Below are 11,128 nucleotides of genomic sequence, written 5' to 3'. Positions count from 1 at the left end.
TCATAAGTTTATGGTAAAACATATTAGACATTCAGGTTGTCTTGTTCAATGTAAAGCACAATAATGCTTCACAGTTGCTGCAGTACTCTGGAAAGCCATCAAAATAAATAAATAAAAAATACTCCTTGGGCACTTGGCCAATCATATTAGGATTCTAGAAATCACGTAATCTCCCACAGTTTAACTGTATGTGTAGCTACTGTAAATGTGAGTAATATTAGTAACAAAATGCACAGAGGCGTATGTTCTAATGATCCAGGAACATGTTCCCACCCCACTCCATCCCATCAGATCTTGGTTAACCTTGTATCACCCTCCCCAAAAAACACATTTTTTATGAACATCGCCTTGAGATGCTCTCCTTGAATTAATGGTATGTCTAAAGCACTCCATAGTGCTAGATCTGCACTAGTTTAAAGGTAAAAAAAAAACAATGGGCGGGGCATTAGGTAAAGGGAGGCTAAAACCCCCAGTATTGGGTGGAAGAGCAATGACTCCTGGATATTAAAGAAGGTTTGCTAGAACCGTGGTTGAAGTGGAAGGTCCGATAGGAGGGGATTTAGTCGGGTTAGGTGGAAACATGTTGGATATAAATGTTTTGTGGCATTAATTACACAGGCTAGTGTTTGATCGTAGTTCAGAATGGGGTAACCGTGGACATCTGTGTTTCACGGAATGGAAGGAAAATGAATGTGGCAGGGTTGTCGGAGTCCATCGTTGAAGGATATGTTGGTATCTGGGATTTTCAATCCTGGGATGTTAAATATATCTGACTGATGGTGATTAGTTTGAAATGAGTCTGAGTACAGATCAATTTTCAGCACATTTCCAGAAGCTGTTATCGAAAATACAGCATGTCACAGTTCATTTACAGTAAAATCAACGTGAACCATTTTGGAAATTTTTCTGATATGTATTTTTATGAATACACTAGTAGAAGGTATAATGAGAAGGCTGAAAAGTCTTCTTGGAGGTGGGTTGTGCAGATTGGGAAGAAGTGCTCTTCAATTTGTACCCCTTCATACGGAACATTATTTGAGGATAATTTCTGAAATTCTCCTTCTTTGTGCTTTTCCATTAGGACCAAGGTACGATAGGCGTCATCTTCAACGTGGGCACGGACGACATCACAATTGAGGAGACCAACGTCATAGTGAATGATGGCAAATACCATGTGGTGAGATTCACGCGGAGTGGTGGTAATGCAACACTGCAGGTGGACAACTGGCCCGTCAACGAGCGGTACCCTGCAGGTAGGTGCTACACAGAAGCAGGGCTTCAATTCATATAACCCAGACTTCCACCATCCATTTTATTTCATGTAAGCCAGATCATAACATTCTTTGGCAATATTTGTGTGTAGGCTTTAATCTGTGCAAGATTAGGATGATCAGTGAGGCCAAATATAAGTGAGCCATCAATTGCATGTGATCTCAACCTACGTAAATAGCTGAAGGCTTTCTGCTTGCAAGTAGAAAATATCTATTCCAGCAAAGGCCTTCTAATGTACATGAATACCACAAGCTTCTCACTTGTTGTCGATACAATGAAATATATCTGAGCTCCTCGCCCGGTTGTTTAAAGAAATGAAGGTCTGTGCTTCTCTTTAGTTGCCTGAATAAAAGGATTACTGACTTAACCCAGAATTTCTTTTCTCCAATGTACCCTTTTTACCCATTTAGTGTCTTTAGCTCAGGACATCTCCAAGATATCCTTGTCACTTGAAATGTTTTTGCTGCTCGCTTGGGATGTTTGATGGTCTTTTTGAAATGATGGGGTATCTCATAGCACCTGTCTGGCATCTCCCAAGAGGGATATCTCTTTGGTCCTACTCTGATGTATCTATGTTGGAAAATGTATACGTTCCTTATATCTCTATTATTGGAGATTTTTCGGTGTTTAAAGAATGAATGAATAAGTGAGTGAGTGAGTGAATGAATGAACGACTGGGTGTTGGTGCACAATGGAATCAGAATAGTTGAGTTATACTTTTTTTTCTTCTGAAGACACATAACTGGATCCATCGAATACTGTCACATAGGGGACATCACATTGTCTAGATCCATGGACTCCAAAGAGTCTACCTTTTATCAAACTGTAGTGTGTTTGGAGGGTTTAAAGTCGGTGTTAGTCTTTTGACCACCAGGCACATTCAGAGATGTATGTTGGATTTTGTTGCTGACGTATTTTGTAACTTTAGTATATTGAGGTGGAATAAAATGCTTTAATATGAAGACATTCTAGTAACTTTAAGAATGGAAAGATGGTGAGTACCATGAAGTCCTTCTGATGAAACAGCTTAGAATGGTGTTCTAGACACTCGTAGGTAGGAGATTTTGTATTTTTAGCAACTAAAGGAAGTACTAGTTTGCAGAGTGAAATCTGATTTTATTGGAAGATCCAACCTTTATCGGCAATGGGTATGAAAGAGGGGAAATGTCAGAGTCATGCAAGGTAGTGAGAAGATGTTGCGAGCACAAATCTGACCTGAGAGTGGAGAGGTATTTTTGAGTCAAGGGTCACCCTAGACTATTGACCTCACATTTGGAGTGATTGTATGGATACATGCGTGTTGGTACATTTGCCGCTGAAAAACAGTAATTCAAACCATTTTAGTTACTGGAGCCTCACTGTCAGCGATGCAGGTCATTTCCTATTCCCTAGTATTGGTTTTGATGACACTTAAGTAGATCTGGCTCATCGGCACTGGAGTGGTAGAGGAAAGTAGTTGTCGCCCATGGACGTTAGGATATAGGGTGGAGGAAAATGTTCAGGAGCAAAGAGGGATGTGGCGGTACTTGTAGAACTCCACACATGACCTGATGAAAGTAGTACTAGATGGCACATTTTATTTTTCGAGAGGAAGGATGTGAATGTGTTGGTGACATAACAAAAAGTTAATAAAAGAGGGATTTGAGTAAAAATTCCTGCCACTACTGAGAGGCAGTAATGCAGGTTCAGTTGCCTGTGGATAATTATTCCAGCTATACGTCATATTTTGCTTTAACAGCATACTACCACAACAGTTGTCCTAGATGTAGAGGAGGGCTGGTTTGGTTTAGAGAAAGTTGAAGCCAGAATATTGTGATCCAGGAAGCCTGTGGTTGTCAAAGCAAGCTTTGAGTTGGGTAACATTCTTCAGTGTTGCTGAACGTAGTGGAATGGCCATAGAGGGGGTAAAGAGTGGCGTTCTAAGTCAGGCATGTGACAATGGTTTGTTTGAGGATGATTGGGACTATTAATTTTTTAAAAGACTGCTTTCTGAAGTTAGTTAGGAGCAGAGTCAGGATGTCCATGTCCTCAATTAACATTGGGTGATAAACCATCCCAAGGTATAGGGATTTCAGATAAACCTCTTTAAGGGTCTTGGTGTCCATGTGATGGACATTTATCGTTTTTTTACTGTTGTCTCTATGGTATGAGGGTATAATTTCCACTTTGATGTCTCTAGGATAGCTATGTTAGAGCCCTTCCTTGATGTTTCTCTTACAGTATATTGTCCAGTTCATCTATGTGATATCTAGAATGGAACATGTCCCTGCTTTTTTCGCATTTCTCTATGAAGTTAGATTTTTAGGTCTATCTTTTATGTGAATAGGAAGAGCTATGTTTTATTTTATCCCGAAATCTTCAACCCATGGAATTCCTCAGTTGAACTCAAATGTCCATACTGCAGGAGATTTCTTAGTTTTTTAGGACATCTCCATATTAGTAGATTTCAATGCCCATTGATAGAAAAACTCTCACTCTCCCTTGGATTTCCCGCAATGGTAGATGTCCTAGTTGCCCTTCAACTTCTCTATGATGGGGATTTTCCATTCATTTTTGGTGTCTCTGTAAAGGAAATCTTTTTGAGAATAACCAACATGTTATTTGAGTAGATTGCTTGAATTAAATCTGATACCATTTGATTAAAGAATTACTCATTGTCCTTGAAATGTCTCAACAATGGGTATTTTATAAGATCCTTCCTGATGCCTCTTAGAAGGCAGCTCTCTAAGATTCTTTCAGACGTCTCAGAAAGTGCTCCTCCTGGACAACCTTTACTATGCACACCCTGACACAATTAATCATTGGCTTTCTGAAAGGTCCTCCTTCGGAAGAACTCATTAAATAGATATTTGTGTCACCCTCACTCACTCTTAGGAGATCACTTCCTAGGGTGTTTGTAAGTTTCTCCTCACAATATTTAGGACTCAATCATTATAGCAGAGGATATTCTACCATTAATATTCTGGTACCACCCCCAACATAAACCTCCATCCCCTCATGCAAAGCCATAGCCAGTATTTTATCATCATTGTGGATGAATCAAATTCAAGTTATATTGCAGTGGCAACCTTTTCTTTAGTCTTTCTACTGAGCTTGCAGCAACCTGCAGTCAGAATTTCTGTCTTCGTAGAAGGAAGCAGCAAGGACCAGTTTCAACTTTTTATCCCACACATTACGATTGTAATCACTATTTTGCCACACCTTCTCCTTTACTGAGGCAATGAAATTGGTAGCAAGTGTCAGCCTATGAGATTTTCAACTACTCACGCTTTTGCGCAGTGATAATACGATATTGAGAAGTCACTGTCAGTTGTTCTTCCTTCTAATGAAATAGTTAATCGTCATTCTTTTGAAATCAAGAATTGATATAGTGGTTCCTTGTCATCATCTCATCTTAATGAGATGCAACAAGGACCCCGTATTATTACTCCATCCTAAAAGAGCAATGGCATATTTGCCCGAGGGCAGCCTTACAGTCTTCATAAGGACAGGGCAAGGATCCTATGGAAGCTGTGCATCCTTCCCCGGGAGATAATAAGGGGTCACTGTCAACTATTCCCTTTTGATAAAGGGATAGTAGTTACTTATTGCCACATTTACATACGAAGACAACACGCATTCCTTGGCAGATTTCCTTCCACATAAGCAGACACCATGCATTCGTTGGCGGGCTCTCAACCCACATAAGGAGATATCAGTACTTCCTGCCATATATGGAGATATCATGCACTTATTGCCAGTCGTTCATACTATGTAGGGAGATGGCAGGCACTAATTATCAGTCATTAATACCAATTATGGAGATAGCATGCACTCACTATCAGTCGTTAATACCAATTAATAAGATAGCATACACTCACTATCAGTCGTTAATACCAATTAATAAGATAGCATGCACTCACTATCAGTCGTTAATACCAATTATGGAGATAGCATGCACTCACTATCCGTCGTTAATACCAATTAAGGAGATAGCATGCACTCACTATCAGTCGTTAATACCAATTAAGGAGATAGCATGCACTCACTATCAAGTCGTTAATACGAATTAAGGAGATAGAATACACTCACTATCAGTCGTTAATACCAATTATGGAGATAGCATGCACTCACTATCAGTCGTTAATACCAATTAATAAGATAGCATACACTCACTATCAGTCGTTAATACCAATTAATAAGATAGCATGCACTCACTATCAGTCGTTAATACCAATTAATAAGATAGCATGCACTCACTATCAGTCGTTAATACCAATTAAGGAGATAGCATGCACTCACTATCAAGTCGTTAATACGAATTAAGGAGATAGCATGCACTCACTATCAGTCGTTAATATCAATTCAGGAGATAGCATGCACTCACTATCAGTCGTTAATATCAATTCAGGAGATAGCATGCACTCACTATCAGTCGTTAATATCAATTCAGGAGATAGCATGCACTCACTATCAGTCGGTAATATCAATTCAGGAGATAGCATGCACTCACTATCAGTCGGTAATATAAATTCAGGAGATAGCATGCACTCACTATCAGTCGGTAATATCAATTCAGGAGATAGCATGCACTCACTATCAGTCGTTAATATCAATTCGGGAGGTAGCATGCACTCACTATCAGTCGTTAATATCAATTAAGGAGATATCCTGCACTCACTATCAGTTGTTAATACCAATTAAGGAGATAGCATGCACTCACTATCAGTCGGTAATATCAATTCAGGAGATAGCATGCACTCACTATCAGTCGTTAATATCAATTAAGGAGATATCATGCACTCACTATCAGTCGTTAATACCAATTAAGGAGATAGCATGCACTCACTATCAGTCGTTAATACCAATTAAGGAGATATCATGCACTCACTATCAGTCGTTAATATCAATTCGGGAGATAGCATGCACTCACTATCAGTCGTTAATACCAATCAAGGAGATATCATGCACTCACTATCAGTCGTTAATATCAATTCGGGAGATAGCATGCATTTATTGCCAGTTATTCTTTCCACACGAGGAGATAGTATGCACTTATTGCCAGTTATTCTTTCCACACGAGGAGATAGCATGCACTTATTGCCAATCTTCAATCTCACATCAGGCGCTAACATTCATCAGTTGCCAATCTTTCGTTCCACGTACGGAGATAGAATGCACTCTCGTTGACAGGCTTTCAGCCCACACAGAGACAGTATGCACTCATTGCCTGTCTTACATACCTTTTAAGAAGATAAAATTGACTCGTTTCAAGATTGTTCTTGCACTCTTTGCCAGTTTTCCATCTCAGATAAGAAGCTAGCATTCATTTATTATCGGTCTTTCATCGAATTCATTGCCAACTTATCCCTCTTAAGGAGATAGACAGTACTCAATGCCAGGCTTTCAGTTTTCATAAGAAGATGTGGAAAGTCTTTCATCCTACCAGGGCCATATCTTAGTGGCTAATTATCTTTCGCATCCTGGTGGAGTTTGGGTGTCAAACGTAATCGTTCCACAGAGCGAGGAGAAATAAAATAAGGACCAGTTGCCAGTTTCCAGGGTCTTGGAGAATGGAGGGGGGGGGGTACATTCAACATATTCAAGCACTCAAAGAGACCCAGATAGCGATCATTCACATAAAGCCAAGAACTACTATGAGCCTTGTATGAAGGAATGGCCATTCATAATTGGCTTATAATATTTGTCGCCTGCCCATAAAGGGAGTCCCTCCCTTTCATCTTTAACGAAGTGTCCATTTTGGCAAGTTCTTTGGAGTTCTGGGTAAAAGAACCTCCGCTCTATGGAAGTCATCATAAATATGTCCATACTCTACAACTGTACTTTTGTTTCTTCTTACGGTGGAGGCATTCTTACATACTTTCGAAATGCATGCCGGGATATTGGTCAGACATACTGCTCTCAGGAAGAGAATTGAATGTAGTTGACAAAACCTGGCAGAAAACATGGTACATCCAAATCGATCAACATATCAAACATCCATTTTGGAGGAAGCTTTTTTGCCTGAAGATCAATTTCCACTGTTTTAACTCACAATTTTTGGGATTTTTATATCTCACTTCCTGCCAAAACACCATAAAACCGTGTACGCCAAGAATAGATTGGACTATGTCACAATTTTTTCATGCAGACTCTGTCTCGTGTCTGAATTTTTGGAAAGTGGCACACCCTTGCATGCCAGAGGACAACAAGCCTGGCGTCTGAAAACCTACCGGATAGGGAACAAATGTAAGGTAACCGCATAACCTGTACACAGTTGTTCCCAGTTTGTGTCTGTTGCTCATGGATTTACGGTATAAATGTCCAAATCCGGAATATAAAAATGTTTTTACGCTAGTCAGTAAAGTTTGGCTAAGGAAGAATTAGGCAGACGCATATAAGAGTCTGGGGGAGTCTGTTTAGGTAGCTGGCACATCCAATTGGCATATAGTGTCTGCGAAAGTCTGCTAGTACTACACAGCATCAATACACATCTCTGAGAGGTGCCCACTGCAAGCTCCTTTTGATTGGACAGTCACTTACCTTGCAGGCATTTTGTGATCTCTTCATGCACGCCTTGAATTAGGGTCTGTTTTTTTTTGATTGTCACAGCAGGTTAGTCTCCCCTGGTTACCCCTCTGGGTTTAGGCAGGAACACGGAGTTCAAGATAATACCGATAGACAGGTGTCAGAGGCAGAAACATTCGTCTTGACATGCTGAGATCTTCGAGAAATGGTTACTCACCTCACAAGCACATCCCAACATGTCCGTAGGGAGTGAGACACTGCCAGGACAGCATTGTTTTCAAGGTAAGGCAGCATCTTACTTCCTTGGCACGGTGACGTAGCTGTGCCAGTTCCAACTAAGCGCCTCCCTGACATCTTCCCTCAACCAGCACCTGGCCGGCCTTGGGCATGGGCGAGCTGGGCCCAGGCGCAAGCGCCAATATTTTGTGGGTCGCAGCACAGAGCTGCGAACAGCAGCACATCCATCCCAGTTGGTCTCAATGGGGTTCCAGCCCATAATGTACCTCAGCGTAATTGTTGGCATCCCATCAACCCTGTGCCCTCCTCCCATCATCCTCACACCTCCTGCCATCACACCTCAATGACTCCTCACCCCCACAACAAACACCAAATTTTCTTTCGTCAAGTGCACTGTCCCTGTCAATCCAATTTAGGGTCGCCTTACCAGCCCCTACCTCTGGTATCCGCTCCCCACTTCTGGGTTCGATAACAACCTCCACCACCAGCCTAACGTGACTGTGTCTATTGGCCAGAATTTTTCTGAGCTGGACACTGCAACGCTATACCTGTCTGGAAACATGTCAGCATTGTTATCTCTCTCCACTATGCTGGAAATGTCCAGTTCTTTTGTGCGAATAGCATCCCCCCCCCAGGGACAGCGCTTAATGTCTATGGTCGGGTGTTCCATCATTACTGAAAGCCTCCCAGGTACGCCTTCTCTTTGAACCCTCTTTCTGCAGGACCCTTGGCTCACTCTTCTACTTATACCACTCCCTCTCTCCAGTGACGGCAGCGCCTCTGGGCACATCAGTCTCTTTGGAGAGATTTCTGAAGCTGACTGAGGTAAAGGACACATGCTTCTTCTCATTGGTTTCTTGTGACATGTGTATGCTAATACACCTTGAACCCAACATTCTAATGTCCTAAAGGAACATCTCTTCTCCTGATCCCACATGTTTTCTTACAGAAAGCTGCTAATAATAATCTCACTGTCCTCTCCACTTAAACCAGGCCTGTTCATATGTGCCTAACACTTAGTGGCTAGTGCCAGAAATTAAAATGCAGTTTCCCATGGGTGTCCTGCACCAGACCAACCTGTTTCACAAGTATAAGATTCCAGAGGCGGTTTGGTCATTAACTTAATCTGGCGAATACCCACCTGGCTGACTCCTTCAAGTGACTTGGCGACAGCCTCCTTCTGGGTTATAGCCCATTTCTTAGTCATTTAGGGATGATTAGCTGCAGGCGTTTACATTTCTTCTTATAGTACCACCAAAGATGCATGTTTTTAAAGCAGCCTTGCGCTGGACATGTTGTGTGCTGCATCTCCTCACTCGAGTGACCTTGTGAACAAGACACTTCTGCATAGCTCAAGCTCACAACATACAGGGCTGCATGAGGGATATTCAGCCTAAGCCTCTTCAAAGGGTCTAGGTCACGTCGCTGGAAGAGTCACTGTCCTCTCCTGTGTAGGACTCTTTTAGAGCAGTGGTTGTAAGTAATAGGGGAGCCGGCGTCTTAACTTAAATGACAGACACTGCTGAAGAGGCTGACTCCGACATAAGATAGAGATGGCATGTCTCCTTTAAGGATTCTTAGGATATTTGTGCTGTATTTTGTCAGAAGGATTTTAGAATTGCATTGATTAACTATAGTAGGATGGACCCAGCCCACAAAACCTGGTGCTTCATTTTCTTTGGATATGAAGAAAGTCACCTGTCTCCAATATTGAATCTTTCATAGAATAACAAGATTGAATCTTCACTGTCGCCAAGGTGGTTGTCCCATGGTATTTATAACAAGTACTGTCAAGAAAGCATGATTTGCAAAGTTCAAACAAGTGACATTGTTAACCAATTCACATCGTTTTAATAAGAACCAAACTTCAACCAATCAGAAGCAGCTCCTGAAGCACTCTTCCCCTCAAGGACCACCTTCCTTCAGATTCCTCACTGCAAGTTGTGTGACAGGGAGTCTTCCGAAGCTCTGCTCAGTTCTTCAGTGTTTCAGTTGATATCCTTCAACTTCAGACCATTAGCTGAAATTCACCTGACAGCAAGCGTAATCTCCAGCCACCAATCTGTAATCAACCATAACCCTCGTAAACTCAATGCAAATCTAAATTACTTAAACCTCAAGGACACGTGCAAATGGTAATCGCAACAAAAAGATATGGTACACCACTCGCAATTGTACAGAAAGGCAGAAGAACTGAGTAATCAGGGTATGGTGCAGGAAGTGGCTGATCAGTGAGTCCAGCATCAAGATGCCCAGAAAGTAATCACATTGCACAGACCTGACAGGACTAAAGGTAGGGTGGTTTAAGGTTGTGGTCTAGGGATGGGGGTCCTGCTTCTGAAGGCTTTTTATCAAAATGAAAACTGACCAACATTGATCCTCGGAAAGGCTGGCAGCATTTATCCTAAGCTTAAATACTTCATCAAAATCTGCACTGCCCAGGCTTTAGCCCTAATCCTGCAGGAGTTTTCCTGGGCCAGTAATTTAACAACTATTCCCTGTTTTACTCCCCACAGAGAAATTGGTCATCCATAAGTGATCTGATGTGGTTGAATTTATATTAGCTGCTCTACGCGCAAAGCCTGGAGCTTTGATGACCACATTTATTCACAGGCGTCTAACAAAGGAATTTGAAACACTGGCTCAGCTCACCAAAGGCCAAGAGAGGAATAAGGGGGTATACCTCATACACTCAGGGGGTATACCTCATACGCTCGGGGGGTATACCTCATACGCTCGGGGGGTATTATCACTGTGCCTCAAAGTTCTCAGACAAATTGAAAGGAGATTTACTGAAAACATAAAACGAGGCGGGATGAGATCTTGTGGACCCCTGAGCCTGCCCATCCTCATTTCACTTGTCATAGAAGGGTCACTTTCCCACATCGATTAGGCAGGAGGATGTCATTAAAAAAATGATGGACACCAGAAATCAGAGAAATCTACATTTTACACGGGTATGTAAATTGTTCCATGTGACACATGGACTGACTATGGACATCACATCTCTCTCTCTCTCTCTCTCTCTCTCTTGCTCTCTCTTTCTCTCACTCTCTTACTGTCCCTTTGCCAACTCCCTTCTAATCCTATCCCACTTTGTTCCATCTCTCAC

The 11,128-nt window shown here is 41.7% G+C and overlaps 1 protein-coding gene across 1 annotated transcript in view; it reads left to right on the top strand.

Moving 5' to 3' along the window:
- The first annotated feature begins 1,087 nt into the window (after positions 1-1,087).
- Positions 1,088-11,128, top strand: part of LOC147662808 (neurexin-1-beta-like) — a 143,412-nt gene continuing 133,371 nt past the window's right edge. Inside the window, exon 1 of the mRNA XM_086950898.1 lies at positions 1,088-1,253. The gene's annotated coding sequence lies outside the window, so the exon portion shown is untranslated. The remainder of the gene's footprint in view (positions 1,254-11,128) is intronic.

This window comes from Lissotriton vulgaris, unplaced genomic scaffold, assembly GCF_964263255.1.
Source record: "Lissotriton vulgaris unplaced genomic scaffold, aLisVul1.2 SCAFFOLD_729, whole genome shotgun sequence".
In the NCBI taxonomy this organism is placed as follows: domain Eukaryota; kingdom Metazoa; phylum Chordata; class Amphibia; order Caudata; family Salamandridae; genus Lissotriton; species Lissotriton vulgaris.
The sequence above is the reverse complement of the archived record's forward strand: the minus strand, read 5'-3'. Positions and strand labels throughout refer to the sequence as shown.